This window comes from Balaenoptera acutorostrata, chromosome 17, assembly GCF_949987535.1.
Source record: "Balaenoptera acutorostrata chromosome 17, mBalAcu1.1, whole genome shotgun sequence".
In the NCBI taxonomy this organism is placed as follows: domain Eukaryota; kingdom Metazoa; phylum Chordata; class Mammalia; order Artiodactyla; family Balaenopteridae; genus Balaenoptera; species Balaenoptera acutorostrata.
The window spans coordinates 19,798,593-19,818,842 of NC_080080.1; the positions used below are offsets into that span (position 1 = coordinate 19,798,593).

Consider the following 20,250-nt stretch of genomic DNA (forward strand, 5'->3'; position numbering starts at 1 on the left):
TGTTAGCATTTAATCAGGGAGTAGATACCAGTGAGTGCTATGGAATAAAGACTGCATTGTAGGAACTCTTACACACCGTGGGAAGAATCAGGGGAATAAAGGTCAGAAAAGATCAGAAAAAAAGTTGTTAACCAGCTTCCCTCGCCTGGGTGAAAGAGGAGGAGTTTTCCAGAAACTGGGCACCTCCAGCTGGTAAAAGCCTGTGGGAGGTTGCTGGCTCTTTGTGGCTGCAGCCTCTATGAGTTCTAGGAATGACCCCTGACGTAGGCCTATGACAGTTTACCAGATAAACTGCAGGATGCCCAGTGAAATTTGAATTTCAGATAAGCAACAAATAATTTTTTGGTATAAGTATGTCCCAAATATTGTATGGGACATATCAATACTTAAACCTTTTAAAAAAAATTGCTGCTTATATGAAATCCAAATTTAGCTCAACGTCCCTGTATTTTTGTTTGCTAAATCTGGCAACCCTAGCCTGTGGTCCCCTTTGGTCAGCAGGGCCAGCAGTTGGGATGGAGAGCTGGCATGGAAGAGGAAAAATCAAGAATAGCCTGGAATCCACCAGCACCTCTGCCTCTGCCGCTCATCACCTCTAATCAACGATGACAGCGCACAGTGGCTGCCGCTTCACTTGGACCTCACCAAATCTCACCCAAATCTTTCTTGTGGCCAATCTTGACCTGGAACTATATAAGTAAAGGACTCTAGGAAATGAAGTTCCAGCTTAGCTAAAATTGACCAGCACAAAATCCCACATTGTGCAGTAAATGAGATAATACACGTGAAGTCTTGGGGCAGCACCTACACATAATACACACAAAGAATACAAGGAATCATTGCCTAATGTCATTGTCTTAGCAATTCTGCCAAATGGAACCTTGGGTTGAGAGGGTCGTGGGATTTGATGAAGAGCTGTGAGTAAGAGGGAGGAGGTGTAGCATAGGATTAAACCCACAGAAAGTTTCTGTACTGGGACAAAAGTCAACTTTATCTTGTGAGAATAAAAGGGCACTCTCTCGGGGAAGTAAGCAGTCTCACCTAGATGGGGGCCGGGGTCGGAGGGACAGGCCAGGAAAGTGTGTGGTACCTCTGATCCTGTCGAAGTGCTTGCGTTGTAATGATTGCTGGACACTTTAACCTTGGTTTGTGCCTTTTAATCCTTTCAATGCAAAGAGAAGTGTTTGAAAATAGGCTGTGAAGAGGTTGTGCAGCACTGTTTTACATACATCACCCTAGGTATGGGGATCCCGGACAGCTGTGGCAGAGACAGATTCTACCTGAGCACCTTACTACCTAGGTCTTTGCAGGACCATTCAGCATCCTTTGTCCCTCCTCCTGGTACCAGCAGCCTAATTTTGCTTTTCAGGAACTGCCTTTCTCTCATTGATACAAAGGTTAATGTTCCTTGGCTAAGGAGTGACCATGTGATCCACGATTGCCCAATCAGATATGCGGTCCCTGGCACAGAGACCAAAACCAGCAACAAAAAGCAGGATTTGATTTCCATCATCAGGGAAGCTATGACTAGACCATCATAATTTTCTGCCACCTAGATCCTTTTTTTAAAAATTTTATTGAAGTATAGTTGATTTACAATGTTGTGTTAACTTCTGTACAGCAAAGTGACTCAGTTATACATATATACGTATATACTCTTTCTCATATTCTTTTCCATTATTGTTTTTCACAGAATATTGAATATAGCTCCCTGTGCTATACAGTAAGACCTTGTTGTTTATCCATCCTATATATAATAGTTTGCTCTGCTAATCCCAAACTCCCAATCCTTCCCTCCCCTCGCCCCCCCACCCCTTGGCAACCACAAGTCTGTTCTCTATAACTGTGAGTATGTTTTTGTTTCATAGACATGTTGACTTGTCTTGTATTTCAGATTCCGCATATAAGGGATATCATATGGCATGTCTTTCTCTTTCTGATTTAGTTTGCTTAGTATGATAATCTCTAGGTCCATCCATGTTGCTGCAAATGGCATTATTTCATTCTTTTTTATGGCTGAGTAATATTCCATCATATATATATATATATATATATACCACATCTTCTTTATCCATTCCGCTGTCAAAGGACATTTAGGTTGTTTCCATATCTTGTCTATTGTAAATAGTGCTGCCTGCCACCTAGATCCCTTTAGCATCCCTTTTCCCCTCTGGTAATAGGCAATTACATTTCCTTTAATGAGCTATACTTCCCCAATCTCAGTCCATGTAGCTTGGGCAGGGATAATACCATTCTTGCCTACAAGGGTAAGAACATGGCAGAGGCTTAGCCTATCTTCATATTTCATTCACAATTTAAATCAGTCCTGTGAGGTTCAATCTCTTGGCCCCTATTGGAATGTTTGGGAAAGAGAAATTCTGTTTCCACTGGATTATTACCTCTAAAGATTTTGTGAACCTGGATGTTCCTGGGACCATCTTGTGGCACTAGATAGTGTAAAAGCAATAACAAACAGAGGTAAACAGTCTGTAATGAGGAGAGAGAATGCATCATAATTTAATTTGAACACTTGGATCCAGTTTTCAGTTAAAAGGGTCAATTCATTTCCTCTTCTTTGAGTAGGTTTGGGTTGGGCACACATATAACACAAGGGAAAGCCAAGGATGGTGACTAACTGATATGACACGTAAAGATATAGTAAACCACTTTTAGATTTAGACAGTTTATTACTTACACAGAGAACAATCAAAAGAGTAAGCCAAAGGTGTCAGCTCCCCAGGTCTTTGTCCCACACACCAAAAAGGATGACATCAAAACAAAAGGAGCAGGGGGCTTCCTTAGTGGCACAGTGGTTGAGAATCCGCCTGCCAATGCAGCGGGCACGGGTTCGAGCCCTGGTCTGGGAAGATCCCACATGCCGCGGAGCAACTGGGCCCGTGAGCTATAACTACTGAGCCTGCGCGTCTGGAGCCTGTGCTCCGCAACAAGAGACGCCGCGACAGTGAGAGGCCCGCGCACCGCGATGAAGAGTGGCCCCCGCTTGCCACAACTAGAGAAAGCCCTCGCACAGAAACAAAGACCCAACACAGCCAAAAATAAATAAATAAAAATAAATAAATTTATTTAAAAAAAACAAAAAAACAAAAGGAGCAGATGAAAGAAACTCGCATTGTGAAATACACTGTTGCTGAAGAGCCAGTTCTAGGTGACTGCTAATGAGTTTTCTATTCTGCATCTCAGTTCTGAGGAGGGTGGAGCAAAAGTCCTACACTTCATTAGGAACCCAGGAGGCATGGAGGGAGATGGGAAGGCAAATGGTCGATGGCCTAGGAGCTGTTTCTTAGAGACCTTTCATCCCCTCGTGTACCTGGGGAATCACATGTTCTTCTGCCAAGACTCAGATAAGCTGTGGTTCAAGCCTTTGCCTCTGTGGATGCATGCTAGGTCTCTAGGGCACCATGATGGAGCTGTTCCCTCATAAGTCCTGAGTGATACATCACTGCTGTGGACATTTGTTCTCATTTTTGTCAACAGTACAGAAATCGCCTTCCTAAGTTTCAGGACTTCATCCCTCACTGAGAAAGAGCCCACCTCCCATTGTATAAGCTAAAAATGCTAGATACTTTCTTTCTTTCTTTTCTTTTTTTTAAAATTGGGGAATAGTTGCTTTACAATGTTGTGTTAGTTTCTGCTATACAACGAAGTGAATCAGCTATATGTATACCTATATCCCCTCCCTCTTGGATCTCCCTCCCCCCCACCCCCCATTCCACCCATCAAGGTCACCACAGAGCACTGAGCTGAGTTCCCTGGGCTATACAGCCAGTTCCCGCTGGCCACTATGGAGAACAGTATGGAGGTTCCTTAAAGAATTAAAAATAGAACTACCATATGACCCAGCAATCCCACTCATCTACTTTGAGAAAACCATAATTCAAAAAGACACATGCACCACAATATTCACTGCAGCACTATTTACAATAGCCAGGACAGGGAAGTAACCTAAGTGTCCATCGACAGTTGAATGGATAAAGAAGATGTGGTACTTAGATACTTTCTAATCTCCCTTGTAGATGGGATGGAGCAAGTTACATAGGTACCACCTATTACACGCACTCATTTCCAACTTTGACATAGAACTAGTGTTAAAATGAAGCTGAGACCACACAGACTCTATCCTGAGGAGAGTGACTCTCTCTGTAGCATAAATACTGAATTTGCAGTGGCTGCGGTGGTAGCTTTCATTATCTGTGAAGCAAAGGGCAGTGAAGCAGCCCAGAGGAGGCAGCAGAGATGTCTTCATCAGGGATTTAGAATGATTTTCAGTGTCATTTTTGGGTGCATCACTTGCTACCTTTATTCTTGGGTTCTCCTGGAGATTCAGTGAGCTACTCAGTATCCTTTAAGCAAATCATTTTATGTTTAAAATAGTCAAAGTATGTTTCTCTCAATTGCACACAGGATCCTTAATTGATACATCCTCTAACACAAAATTTCTACAACCAACCTATTACCTACCACTTGCCACTTGCCATTGATATTAGTCAGACGTCCATCCATCAATCACTAAGCCATCTTTATATGGGAGTTGGTTATCCAATACTTCATTAAAAATGATACACATAAATGGTTCTGAAGAACCTAGGGGCAGGACAGGAATAAAGACGCAGATGTAGAGAATGGACTTGAGGACACAGGGAGGGGGAAGGGTAAGCTGGGATGAAGTGAGAGAGTGGCATGGATATATATACACTACCAAATGTAAAATAGATAGCTAGTGGGAAGCAGCCGCATAGCACAGGGAGATCAGCTCGGTGCTTTGTGACCACCTAGAGGGGTGGGATAGGGAGGGTGGGAAGGAGACGCAAGAGGGAGGAGATATGGGGATGTATGTATACGTATAGTTGATTCACTTTGTTAGAAAGCAGAAACTAACACACCATTGTAAAGCAATTATACTCCAATAAAGCTGTTTAAAAAAAAAAAAGAAGGGAATGGGGAGTTAGTGTTTAATGAGTACAGATTTTCAGTATGGGATGATGAAAAAGTTCTGGACATGGATAGTGGTGATGGTTGTACAACAATGTGAATATACTTAATGATACTTAACTGTGCATTTTAAAATTGTTAAAATGGCAAATTTTATGTTGTGTATATTTTGCGAATTAAAGAAACTTATGAAGAGTAAAAAAAAAAAATGATACACATTCATTTGCAGACAATATGGAAAACACAGTAGAGAGGAAAAAAAGAAAATCACCCATAATCCTATCAGCCAATACTTGTATTTTTTCTTCCCAGTCACTTTCCTATGCTTATTTGCACAGTGGTGATAATAGCATCTAAAGAACTTCTTTCTTCTTTTAGAAAATATAAGCATTTCTCACAGTATTTAGAAAACTCATGGGAGGTTACTTTGCCTATTGTGGCTTTGTAGGCTGTTTTCAGTATTGCATTATTGTAAATACTTCATATTTTGAATACCTCTGTTCATTAAATATTTTTATGTGCTTCACGTGAATTTCTTAGTATATATTCCTAAAAGTGATATTAAGTAAAAGATATGATACTGTCTTGATACATAAATCAGATTGCTTCCCAAAGTGTTATGTACACTCACCAATCTTGGATGAGAATGCCAGTTTCACTGCTTGCTAACTAGTATTACATGATGCCATTTTAAAAAATTTCTGGATAGTCAAAATGGTATTTTAAACAGATGAATGGCACAAGGTAAGAAGAGATGATTCATAAAATAAGGATGAAAGGTCTAATAAACAGATGAAAAATATTCACCCTTATTAGTAACAAAAATTAGAATTATACTGATTTCTAAACCATTTTGAGGTCAAGGTTTTTACAAACATTTACATTTCACGGCTGTATCTGCTTAAGAGAAAGTCTGATACAGTTTTAAGTGATTATTTAAGCTAAAGAAGTGATGTATTTAGGTTGCACCTGTTTGTATCGGGTGCATCCGGCCCACACATATCTGCTCTTTATTTTTTCTTTTTCCAATAACCTTGTGACGTAGTGATGGATTTTCTCCTTGTTAATATCTCACTGAATACAGCATGCCTGATGTAAGTGGGACAGGATTTTTACAGCAAGAGATTTATTCTTCTAGGTCACATTTTTCCTTGCTGGAGAATGATGTCTCATCCCAAAGTCCTTGTCAATGACAGTAGCCCAAAGTTTTTGTTACTGTTGTTTGTTATTACAAAATGTCTTCCTCTTCTCTTTGCATTTTAGCTGGTATTACTTGATTTTCTTCTTGATGCCTATTTGATTGACTGCTTATTTCTTAATGTGTGTACATTTCCCCTTTACACTGTACATTTAAAAATGCCACTTGTAGACATACCGAACTTCTGACCTTATCAAGTTTCATATTTTGTATGAAGCTAAACCTTAGAAGTCAATAGGTCTCTTTATTATTATTATTTTTTTAATATGTATTTATTTGGCTGTGCTGGGTCTTAGTTGCAGCATGCGGGATCTTGTTGCCATGTGCAAGATCTTTAGTTGCAGCATGGGGATCTTTAGTTGCAGCATGCAAACTCTTAGTTGCAGCATGTGGGATCTAGTTCCCTGACCAGGGATCAAACCTGGGCCCCCTGCATTGGGAGCGTGGAGTCTTAGCCACTGGACCACCAGGGAAGTCCCTATAGGTCTCTTTAAAGCAGAGGTCACACACTAGCTTATCATGAGCCATAACTGGCCCATAGACATGTTTGCCAAATATGTAAACTTTTGAAGGGAAATCACCAATGCTTAAAAATTGTGAGATTTTATTTACAAGTTCAGATTTCAGCTTCCCCTTCAAAAAAATGTTTTATGATCTAAGCGCACATTTTGTAAAGTGTTTAGACTGGTGCCTGCACATAATAGGTGCTTAATAAACATTGAGTGTCATTATTAACTGCCTGGTCATGTAGACAGTTGAGTCTGCAGCCTTGTTTTAGAATCTCTAAATTTGGTTTGAGCGTCCTCCATGGACGCTGTGCCTTCAAAACAGATTGAAGATTTCCTTGTGGGAATTGTCACTTTCTTCTCAGTAGAACCGGATTGAGGAGGGTGGTCTTCCCCCACCACACGCAAACAGACAGACGAACACACACACAGACACACACACACACACACCTCCACCACCACCGCCACCACACCAGGTGTCAGGATGGGTAGTACTACAGTGCTAGAGAGGTGTAGGGATCTCTGAACAATGTCTTCTCAGCCCGACAGCCCAACTGCTGCCCCTAGATTGTGAGAAACGCAAGGGCAGAGCATTTGTTTTTTATTTCTTCCTTCCCATATCAGCTGAAGACTGGTGATCTCACATGGAAGGATAATCGCTTTTATTTCTCTAGTCCCATCTCCTCTCACACCTTGCTCAGTCAATTTTTTCCCACACACATTCTTTTGTATCTTTCTCTTTCTTTCACCTTCTATCATCTCATTCCCTTTAGCACAAACACCTCTAAATTATATTGTGGTTTGTTTTTTTTTTCTCCTTACAGCTGACTTTTTTAAAAAGAGTGATCTATACACATTGTTTACACATTACCACTTTCCTTTTTTTGGCTTTTTCCCAACTCAGATTGAAATTGTTCAAGCCAAGGTCACTAACTACCATCTAGGTATGAAATCTAATGCTAACTTTTTTCTTTTTTTCTATTTTAATATAACAGCTTTCTTAATATATAAATCATATATCACACATTTTACCTACTTAAAGTATATAGTGCAATGATTCAGTCATCACTGCAATCACTTTTAGACCATTTTCATTGCCTCAAAAAGAATTCCCATAAGCTATCATCCTCCACATGCCCCAAGCCTCCCTGCCCAGCCCAAGACAACCACTGATCTATTTTCTTGTCTCTATATATTTCCCTATTCTGGATATTGCAGAAAAATGGAATCATCAATATGGACTTTGCAACTGACATCTTTAATTTAACATAATATCTTCAAGCTTCAGTCATGTGGTAGCATATAGTATTAGTACTTCGTTTGTTTGTATCACTGGATACTATTCCATTATATGGAAATACACCACATACTGTGTATTTATTCATAAGGGGATAAACATTTGAGTTGTTTCCACTTTTTGTCTATTATGAATAATGTTCCTATGAACATTTGTAGACAGGTTTTAACGTGGATATATATTTTTAATTCTCTTGGGTTTTGGTGAATTTCTCATTTGTATCTTTCATCTCTAGAAATTCCACTTAGTTCTTTAATATATTTCCCATTTTTCTTCTTTTACGTTTATGTTTTTTCCTTTAGTCCTTGAGCATACTGAACATATCTACAATAGCTATTGTAATACCCTTCTCTGTTAATTTCATCATCTTTTTCATTTCTGTGTTTGTTTCGGTTGAGAGACGCCAGCTTATGGGTTATATTTTTCTGCTTCTTGGTATGGCTAGTAATTTTTGCCTGGGTGGTGGACATTGTCAATGTTATATCGTCGTCTAGATTTTGTTTTTTTCCTTTGTTTTGTGACAGGTAATTCTGTTAATTGTGGATGGACTTGTTACTTTTCAGGGATATTCATAAGTCTTGCTAGAGTGAGTCTAGAGTAGCCTTTACTCTAGTCCTACTTTAATCTTACAACTCAAATGTGACCCTTCTGGAGTCTCCGCTGAATGCCCTCATCATTATCATAGTGTGCTCCCTTGCACTAGCAACATGGGCATCATCTTATTCGTAATGCAAAATCTTAGGCCCACTCTAGACCTACTGAATCAGAAACTGCGGGATTGAGGCCCAGCGATCTGCGTTTTAACAGGTACTCAGGTACATGCTAACGTCTGAGAACCATTTTACTAGAGCAATCCTTCTCAATGCATTTTCTGATTCAGTAGTCTGGATAATGTCCGAGATTCTAAATTTTTGACAAGCTCCTAAGTACTGGTATTGCTGCTGATCTTCTGACCTCAGTTTGAACAGCAAGGGCCTAGAAGCCTTACTTTCAGTCAAGGGGTCCAATTTCAGTGGCATAAGAATGTTTCCTTTTTAAGTAACTGCATAATGATAAGCAGACCCATTCTGGAATTTCTATATTGAGGCTACAAATAGGAGCCTTACTGGATATACTACCCACAAAAATATGTATTTTAGGTGGAAATAATGTAGGCTTTTTTAAAATTCCTAAATCCAAGTGCAAGTATGAGAAAAACATAGAACTAGTAAATAAGGATAAACTGTCATTTGCTAAAAAAAAAATTTATATGCTGGACACTGCCTATTTCTTGACCTTAACCCTGGGAAGTCAATATCATTATTTTTACTTTTTTATATTTCGTATTTTAATCTCTCCAACAGAAACTCAGATTAAATTACTTGTTTGACGCCATTCAGCTAATAATTGACAAAACCTTTACCTATATCCAGGTTTGTCCAATTCAAATCCTGATACTACAGTGTTTGTGTTTGTTGTTTTGCTTTAGTATTTTAGTTTCAATGCAATATTAAGGAGAAAAAAACCCCAAATGAACTTACTATGTATTGGATTACCATGATTACTATAACAAATCTAAGTTAAACATGGGTTCCAAGTAATGCCACCTGACAAAGTGCCTGCACTGCTGTGTGTTCATTACAACCAATTTTAAACAAAAGCCTCTGTACCAGACTTCCATTACCTAAAAAAGTCATGTACTAACATAGGTATTGTGTTATTTTCTTTATATTAACTAGCAAAACAATGCTTTTGTTTTAATTAGAGGGAGGAGGTTAATCTTGGCAAATAAAAGAAAGACTTTGAAAGGACTGGCAAAAAAAATCAGAGCTTTGTATACTGCGGCTAACGCTATATCACCTCTGTTTCAAAGTCAGGGCACCATGGTTGGGAAATTGGAGTGGCTCAGTGAGGGCTCCAGGGAGGGAAGATGTGTTTATACAGTATGCATTGTGGCTCTCTCTCTCTCTCTGTCTGTCTTGTTTAAACACAGGCAAAGGAACTCTGTTCTCTTCAGTAATTATTCTGTGGCCTGAAGCATGAGATTTGATCATTAATATCTTACCTTGGATCAGAAAACACATTATTATTCGTTAAAAAGTTATCCATCTTTAAAAAAAATAGTGAACCAGAACTATGCCCTGTAGTTTGGGCCATTACATACCTAATTTTACACATTGGGAAACTGCCACTGGAAAGACTCTCTCCCTTTATAAAAATTATTCAAACCCTGTTTTCTTTGTAGCTAAGACTCTCTTTCTTTCTTTCTTTCTTTCTTTTTTTTTAATTAATTAATTTATTTTTAGCTGTGTTGGGTCTTCATTTCTGTGCGAGGGCTTTCTCTAGTTGCGGCGAGTGGGGGCCACTCTTCATCGCGGTGCGCGGGCCTCTCACTGTCGTGGCCTCTCTTGTTGCGGAGCACAGGCTCCAGACGCGCAGGCTCAGTAGTTATAGCTCACGGGCCCAGTTGCTCCGCGGCATGTGGGATCTTCCCAGACCAGGGCTCGAACCCGTGTCCCCTGCATTGGCAGGCAGATTCTCAACCACTGCGCCACCAGGGAAGCCCCAAGACTGTCTTTCTTAAATCTGGTTTCTTAAATCTCAGGTATGAATGGCCTGAGGTGACGGATGTCCTAAATAGATGATCCCCTGAAGTTTTTTGTAAAACTGTGATTTGTATTCTCTCTCTCCCTCCCTCCCTCCCTCACCCCTCACCCTCCATAAACCTTAGCCGTGTTCCTACCTGAAGATAAAAAGCAGGCTAAAAGGCCATTCAGAAATCTCATAGCCTTGTGATTCTGTATCTATATTCTTGGACCGAATTTACTCATAAATCAGATTTTACTGTCTGTGTATTCAGTTTGTAAGAAATAACTGGGTCTAATCGAATCCAAAGTCCTTAATCAAAACAAAGAGCATTAGTATCACATCATGAAACTCTTTATGACTTAATTTGGAAAACTAAGGCCATATCTTTTTACATGCCTGATGGTAGGAGCTGTAGTAAACAGAGCAGTTTCTGAAGATGTCTCTTGTTAAGGGTATGATAAAAAGGACTGCCAGGCCTTGGATAGGAGAGCCCTACAGGCTCTTGGCAACTGGGAGGAAACTGGGTTCTGCCGGTTCCGGGCGGTGCTTGACAGATCGGGGTTTGGCGGGGACAGAGTGAAGCTGGGACACTGGAGCATGAGTAGCCCAGAGCTGGGCACAATCCGAAGAAGAAATGGAGCATACCTGGGTGAGCAGTCAGGAATCAGGAGGCTACAGACACCCAAGGGCAAAGTAATAAGAGGACTCCAAAGGCTGAGTGGGCAGGCAGTCATAAACTGAGAATGCCACAGGGAAGGAAAATCAGGGAAACAGAAACTTGGCAAGCTGTGTGAGTACTGGCCCCTCGATAACAGGGGCCAAGCCCTGTTTATGATGTAGTTCGAAAGGCACCAGCTGAAAGAATCTGACCTGAAATCCCTCCCCGACCATGTCCTGTAACCTTGAACTTCTAGCCCAGTGCCCTGGTGCCTGCAACAGTGAAAGGAGAAATGAATCCCAGTTTCTTACGTGCAGAATAGGGATTTTACCTGCCTCACAGGGTTGCTATAAGAACAAAATGAATGTAGTGAAGATATCAGGAAATAATTAACATGTCTTGGACAGGTGTTCCATAAATACCACTACCTCTTTCTTCTTTTCAATAATGATCTTCCACATTTACTTTCAGCTGGGGCAGGTGACAAGGAATGATGAGAACAGGTAAAGGCCAGTGGTTCACACAGCTTGAAAGGGAATGAGAAGCAGGAGAGATAGACTGACACAAGGCTGGGGATTCGCCGGGGAATGTGGTATAATTAAATTGTTGGTACCTTTTAGAAGCAATTTCCAGCTGGAAATTCCCAGTAGGACAGGACTGTGGGACATTTTCCATTTTGAACTAAAGTAACTTCTTGCTTTTAAAAATCCTGGTCCATTTCTGTTTGTGGTGCCTTGACTTTGTTTCAGTGGTCCATGAAGTTTTCTTCTAGGAGGAGATGACAGTCTGGTGGGAAATGTGTATGTATCCATGTGCAGTGGCCAGGATGGAGAGATGGAGGAAACGACTTGAAGATGTGTTTGCAAAGCAATTCTACTGACTTTACTTACATAATGTGCTATTTAGGGTGGGTTTTCAAAGGGAGGGGGGATTGAGGAAGATAACTTTCCACTACAAAAAGTTGTTCTAAAATTAAATTCTGATGTTATTCCCTTGGTTATAACCCTCAGTGATCCCGCATCTCCTCCTCCCCACACTGGTGCCCTAAGGATAAAATCCAGACTTCTAATATGACAGATAAACCGTCATGATCTATCTTTATCATTCTGTGTGGCCCCATCAGTCACTTCTTCACTCCTCGCCCACTAGCCTGAAGTCAAACTAAACTTTTTTAGCTTCCAATAGTATCCCATGTTCTCTCTGCATCTTTGTAAATGGTATTCACTCTACCTGCAATATTTTTCTCCTTCTCCCTGTTTACCTTTAAGTTTCTACTTGTGCTTTACAACCTAGTTTGGAAGTCACTTCTTCCAGGAAGCCTCCCTGGAATCTCCTAAGACTAAACCAAACTGTCCTCTTCACCATGGGTGTCTATATTACCCAGTGCTTATTCCTATCGCAGCAAAAAAAAAAAAAAAAAAAAAAATTAACACTGTGTAGCAATTACCTAAGTACTGATCTTTCCCACAAAACAGCAGTTCTTAGGGGACAAGAACTGCCTGGTCAACCCCATACCATGAGCACCTGAAAGATAGTAGATGTCGAATAAAAATTTGTTACATAAATAAAAAAATGAACTGAGCTCAAAGAATTTGCCAGCAACAACAAAAATTACCCAAAGCAATTTCAGTGATAATAAAGCACATACTGGAATATCAGTGGCTCTTGAATAAAACTAATTTAAAGTTGAAATGCAGAGAGGATGTGGAGAAATGGGAACCCTCCTACACTATTGATAGGAATGTAAGTGGGTGCAGCCATTATGGAGAACAGTATGGTGGTTCCTCAGACAACTAAAAATAGAATTATCATGTGATACACTCCAGGGCATACATCTGGACATAACTATAACTCAAAAAGATACATGCACCCCTATGTTCATAGCAGCACTATTCATAATAGCCAAGACATGGAAACAACCTAAATGTCCATCAACAGATGAATAGATAAAGAAGATGTGGTACATATATATATAATGGAATACTACTCAGCCATAAAAAACAATAAAATAATGCCATTTGTAGCAACATGGATGGACCTAGAGATTATCATACTAAGCGAAGTAAGTCAGAAAGAGAAAGACAAACTGACAAAGGATTAATCTCCAAAATTTACAAGCAGCTCATGCAGCTCAATATCAAAAAAACAAACAACCCAATCCAAAAATGGGCAGAAGACCTAAATAGACATTGCTCCAAAGAAGATATACAGATGGCCATCAAACACATGAAAGGATGCTCAACATAGCTAATCATTAGAGAAATGCAAATCGGAACTACAATGAGGTATCACCTCACACCAGTCAGAATGGCCATCATCAAAAAATCTGGAAACAATAAATGCTGGAGAGGGTGTGGAGAAAAGGGAACCCTCTTGCACTGTAAATTGATACAGCCACTATGGAGAACAGTATGGAGATTCCTTAAAACACTAAAAATAAAACTACCATACAACTCAGCAATCCCACTCCTGGGCATATACCCTGAGAAAACCATAACTCAAAAAGAGTCACGTACCACAATGTTCACTGCAGCACTATTTGCAATAGCCAGGACATGGAAGCAACCTAAGTGTCCATCAACAGATGAATGGATAAAGAAGATACGGCACATATATACAATGGAATATTACTCAGCCAGAAAAAGAAACGAAATTGAGTTATTTGTAGTGAGGTGGATGGACCTAGAGTCTGTCATACAGAGTGAAATAAATCAGAAAGAGAAAAACAAATACCATATGCTAATATGCGTATATGGAATCTAAAAAAAACAAAGAGAAAATGGTCATGAAGAACCTAGGGGAAAGACGGGAATAAAGATGCAGATGTAGAGAATGGACTTGAGGACACGGTAGGGGGAAGGGTGAGCTGGGGTGAAGTGAGAGAGTGTCATGGACATATATACACCACCAAACGTAAAATAGATAGCTAGTGGGAAGCAGCCACATAGCACAGGGAGATCAGCTCGGTGCTTTGTGACCACCTAGAGGGGTGGGATAGGGAGGGTGGGAGGCAGACACAAGAGGGAGGAGATATGGGGATATATGTACATGTAGAGCTGATTCATTTTGTTATAAAACAGAAACTAACACACCATTGTAAAGCAATTATACTCCAATAAAGATGTTAAAAAAAAAAAGGGGGGGGGGCTTCCCTGGTAGTGCAGTGGTTGAGAATCTGCCTGCCAATGCAGGGGACACGGGTTTGAGCCCTGGTCTGGGAAGATCCCACATGCCACGGAGCGACTGGGTCCGTGAGCCACAACTACTGAGCCTGCGCGTCTGGAGCCTGTGCTCAGCAACAAGAGAGGCCGCGGTAGTGAGAGGCCCGCGCACCGCGATGAAGAGTGGCCCCAACTTGCCGCAGCTAGAGAAAGCCCTCGCACAGAAACAAAGACCCAACACAGCCAAAAATAAATAAATAAATAATAATAATAATAATAAAAAAGATAGTAACCACTGAAAAAAATAAATAAAATTTGGAGCTTGGCTAAAAAAAAGAAAGAAAGAGAAAGACAAATGCCATATGATATCACGTATATGTGGAATCTAAAATATGACACTAATGAACCTATCTACAAAGCAGAAACAGACTCACAGACATAGAGAACAGATTCATGGTTGCCAATGGGGAGTGTGTGGTGGGAGGGATGGACTTGGAATTTGTGGTTAGTAGATGAAAACTATTACATGTAGAATGGATGGACAACAAGGTCCTACTGTATAGCACAGGGAAGTATATACAATGTCCTGGGATAAACCATAATGGAGAAGAATATAAAAAAGAATGTATATATATATATACACACACACATATATATGTATAACTGAGTCACTTTGTTATACGGCAGAAATTAACACAACATTGTAAATCAACTATACTTCAATTTTAAAAATGTAAACAAACAAACAAACAAAAAAACAGTGCAGATGCCAAAGAAAGCCTTTGCTCCTGAGCTGGTCTTTCTATCTCCAGTCTTGTCCTCTAATCAGTTTTCTCTACATGATAAACAGAAAGAACTTGCTACAACATAGAACTGATCAAGTTATTTTCCTACTTTCAGCCTTTTGATGGCTGCCTTCTAATTTTCATAGGATGAAGTCTACCTTACATAACTTACCATGTCCTTTGTAAGCTGTCTCCTGCTCACTCCCATGCCTCATCTTTTACCACTCTTCCCACCATAGTTACACTCTAGGCTCAAGTCAGGCAACACTTCTTTCAGGTCTTTAAATATGCCATGTTCTCTAACCCTGGGCCTTCACACCAGCTGTACCATCTACCTTGGCAGTACTTTTCCATGTTTTTCATTTGGGTGATTTCACTTTAGCTTGTAATATTCTCCCACATCTCTTTGCTGAGCCCCCGAGACTGAATCTTCATCTGTCCCTGTAGCCACAACCTATTAACTGCTTTTTTCTGCAATTAAATCACTTTCAACACCTGTATAATAGGCTGAATAATGGCCCCCAAAGATATCCAGGTCCTAACGCCTGGAACCTGCAACTGTTATATGGTGAAAGACTTTGCCGATGTTGTTAAATTAAGACTTTTTTTTTTTTTTGGCCACGTTGCACTGCGGGATCTCAGTTCTCTGACCAGGGATTGAACCCAGGCCTCGGCAGTGAAAGCCTGGAATCCTAACTACTAGGCCACCAGGGTACTCCCAAATTAAGACTCTGGATGTGGGGAGATTATTCTGGATTATCCAGGAGGTTCTAAATGCAATCATAAGCATCCTTTCAAGAGGGAGGTAAAAGGAGATTTGACAAAGGCGAGAAGAAGGCAGGTGACGACCAAAGCAAGATGTGCAGTTGACTTTGAAGATGGAGGAAAAGGTCCATGAGCCAAGAAATGCAAGTACTGCACTCTTGAAGCTGAAAAAGGCAAGGAAATAGATTCCCCCCAGAGTCTCCAGAGGGAGCTCAACCCTGCCTACACCTTGATTTTTGCCCAATGAAACCGATTTTGGACTTCTGACCTCCAGAACTTTAAGAGACTAAATATGTGTGGTTTTAACCCACTAAGTTTGTGGCAATTTGTAACAGTAGCCACGAGAAACGAAAACACTTCCCAAACCACCTATGTACCACTGCTTTGGTCTCCATGAGGACAGATTTTTCTTGAACACTCCTGGCCTCTTGCTCTACCCTAAACTCTTTGAGTTTGTCTCTTTTTCTGCCTTATACTCTTCACTCTCCCGTTTCTCTTAGCACATTGCTTGTCTGCCTCACGCCAGGATCAACAGCTTTGTGAGAACAGGACCCACGTTTGTCTTGTTGACCTTGGCATGTTTAACCCTTTGCCTGTGGCGTGATATTACATCAAGTTGTATAAAATTACCCAGGTTAGACCATTGACAATTTTGTGTGATCCAGCCTACAAGGTTCTTAATAAAGATGGTTGAATACGCACATAAGGAATCGTTTTTTTTTAGTCTCAGGGGCTGGTCCTGAACCCCATTGCCACCTCTTGCAGTTCCCTAATCAGGGAAGCCAGAAAGATCACATGGGTGAGGGAGTCCCACAGCTAGAAGCCACTTTTCCTGTAACTCCTTGCTCTGTAATTATAAAAGCTACAACCAATTACTGAATGTGAGCAAATCCATAAGACAAAGACCGGGAGTCTGGATCTCATCTTAAAGTGTTTTGCAGGAATTAGCTCATTAATCCTGGCAACAGCCCTACAAGCAGATGCTATTTTATTCTCACTTTACAGACAAGGAAATTGAGACAGAGAGTTTAAGTAGCTTGCCCAGGGTCGTACTTCTTGCTAGTGGCAGTGCAGAGATTCAACCTCAGTGTGACTCCAAACCCCACCCTCCATTGCCTTTGAGAAGCCCCAGTTGTGATAGAGACATTAGCAGCACAAGGTAACATATGAGAAACATGTGTGTGTCTGCCTGTCCTTGCTGGGGTGGGTGACTCTGGGTCACGGCGTGCTAGGGAGGGTTAATGTCTTAAAGTTCAAAAAAGGATTACCTAGTACACCTGAGCAGAGTGAGCCCCATTATTTGTGAAAAAGACGTAGTTCTGCTGATAACTCTTTCTCCTGCAAGAGATGTTTTCTGCAAGCATAGGAGCTAATATTTATTGCCATAAAACTGACATTTTGTAAGACCTGTAAGTTAAAACAGTTTAGAAAGGTCACAGGAAACAAGAGGCGGAGAGAATGGGTCTGTTTGAAAATAAAATAATTGTATACAAAGCTTCTTGGAGTACTAATATATTATTAGGGTAAAACTAAGAAATTTAAACTATTATTGTGTCAACATCAAGATTTTTTTTAGGATAATTTTCCTTGATATGTTTATTTTCCCCCCAGACTTATTAAGGTGACAAATAAAACTGCACGTATTTAAGGTGGGCAATGTGATGATTTGATTTATGCTTAATTGTGAGGTGATTACCACAGTCAAATTAACTAACACATCCATCACTTCACAGAATTACCTTCTTTATTTTCGTGGTGAGAACATTTAAGATCTAGTCTCTTAGCAAATTTCAAGTGTGCAGTACAGTATTATTAACTCTAGATACCATGTTATATTGATACATTTTATCCCGAGAACTTATTCATCATATAATTGGAAGTTCGTACTCTTTGACCCATATCTCTCCATTTCCCCCACCCTCAGCTCCTGCCAACTACCATTCTAGCCTCTGTTTCTATGACTTTGACTCTTCAGAGTCCACAAATAAGTGATACTGTATAGCATCTGTCTTTCTTTGTCTGACTTATGATAAATAAATTTTCATATTTTTATATTGCAGACAATTTCCTGAGCTCTACCATTTTGCAGAATCAAACAAGGTCTAGCAAAAATATGATTGGTGGGTTTTGAATAATAACAATGGTAAATGTATCATTGTCTTACTCACAACATGAATGTGCTAATTGAGAACTCAGGGCTTTTGTTATAAGGTTGTTGATCTAGTCTTATGAGACTAAAAACATGACTGGTACATTTCTCATTGTAAACATTTGAAGGTATAAATGCCTAAGATGTTTTATTCTGGTGTATTTAGTTGCATTTCTAAACATCAAGAGACCAAGTTTACAAGGCAAATGAATAATGCCAAAGGTAAGGAAATCTGCTGTGTCTCATCTCATGCAATGTGCTTTACCACGGGGTAATATCTTTTTTATTATTGAGGGAAGCGCTGCTGTTCAGACTCTCATTGCAATGCCCTCTTGCAATTTCCTTCTTTATCATTCCAGAAATGAGACAGAGGGTGAGGGGGACTCAGGACCCACGTTTACTGTATGTGTTAACACTGTGCAAGTTAAATGGAACTTTCGATTCAATTTTATCAAACGCAGTATTTGTTGAAAGCCAGCTATTTACAAGACGCACTGAGAGTCACTGCAAATAACTAGAGCTGTTGATTGCTTGCTATTATTCAACCTCTTCTTCTGGAGCACATCAAAAGTAGAAAGGACTAGCTGTGAACATTTATACCTGGAGGTTGGGATTGTGAATGGAGCTCAGTCAGAGGTGTGCTTCTCTGGACCTGAGTCCATGCTCAGGAATTCACTCAAATGAGTGAGTTTGGTATATATTTATTGTGTAACTAGTCTGTGCCTAGCTCAAAACACAAGTGCTAAATAGTTAATTCAGTGGGCATGCAATGTGTATTTATAGAACTCCTGTCATATACCAGGCATTGTTGAGTGTAGGGGATTCAACATACAACAATAGAGTCTGCTTCAAAGAATGCACATGACAACAAGTGCAACAAAGAGGTGACAACAAAATGAAGTCAACAAAGGGGCAGATACCGGACAGCAGAGCCTTGGTCAACTCGGTGTTCAGCACTGGTTATTTTCTCAAGCCCTGTATCTTTGTGCTTTCCCTCACCTTACCGACATCTTATAAATGGTTCCTTTCTTCACCTGTTCTCAAATGTCTCCCCGTATGCCACTGACACCCAGATTGTACAGTCCCTAAATTACCAGGTGAAGGTCACCTCTGCTGACCTACAATAAACCGTTGTTGGGTTAAGCCTCTGAAGTTTGGAGGTTAATTTGCAGCATCGCTGTGCTTAATACAGCCACTAACAGGGCTGAAGCAATGTGTGCAGGTCTAAAACACCATCGGGATCTACAGGATTAGAAAAGGTCATCCCAAACGGTGTGGCTTTCTCTAAAATAAAAGAATACATTTTGGATGGGAATGAAGTGTGTAAATAGGCTGCATGCTTGAAGGATAATCAGAATTTGACAAACATGGTGGCTGAAAAAAGAATTTGTAACAAGATGCCCCCTTCAATAGCTCTTTGAAGAGCTGGGCACAGTAAGGGGCCAGACATTTAGATATTTCTTCTTTTGATGTCATCTCAGGGGGTTTCTGCCAGATATGTTGAGGCGCCATGGCCCTGACAATCTCCCAAATACGACTACAAAATGGGCGGGAAACATTGCTTATCTTCCTTTTCTGTTGTTTTCCTTCAGTGGAGAGTGGAAGCTCACTAGAATATAAAGCAGTTTAATTCAAACAGGGGAGTTAAACTTTTGCCAGAAATTTGGCGTAAGTCACTTCAATCCACACGGATATTTACCCAAATCCGCAAACTATTAAAGTAAAACCATCAGGCTTTGAATTACCTTAGGCATGAGCTATTATTTATTTTTTGTTTCGTCTTCAGCACATAGCTCAGACCCTAACACAAAGACTCAGTAAACATTTATTTAATGAATGAGCAAATTCAGGACTAAAAGAATAAGAATACAGGCAAAAGTAAATTAGAATAACTTTCTTTGTATTTCTGCACGTTTTTATTTTTAAGTAGATGTACATGAATGTATCCAGGTAAAAGAGTGTTTTCCCTTAAAGTATCCCTTAAAGTAATCGCCTTGGGGTCAGGGTGAGTAGTAGGCAAAGACATTTCAACAATGCTACTGCTGTTTGTATACCCCTTTTAGAGCCAGCCACGCATTCTCTTAGAGTGGCAAATCTTAATCCTTTGGGAAAGAATTGAATTTTTTTGAAACTGGTGAATGTTATACAGAGTCACGTTTTGTATGTAAGGTGAATGATCAAAGTAGGCAGTATAATATATATATCTGTATATA

General features: G+C 40.1%; 1 protein-coding gene across 1 annotated transcript in view; it reads right to left on the minus strand.

Annotated features, from left to right (window-relative positions):
* Positions 1–4,557: 4,557 nt before the first annotated feature.
* COLEC10 (collectin subfamily member 10) overlaps positions 4,558–20,250 on the minus strand; it is a 237,312-nt gene continuing 221,619 nt past the window's right edge. The window contains exon 7 of the mRNA XM_057532455.1: positions 4,558–4,602. The gene's annotated coding sequence lies outside the window, so the exon portion shown is untranslated. The remainder of the gene's footprint in view (positions 4,603–20,250) is intronic.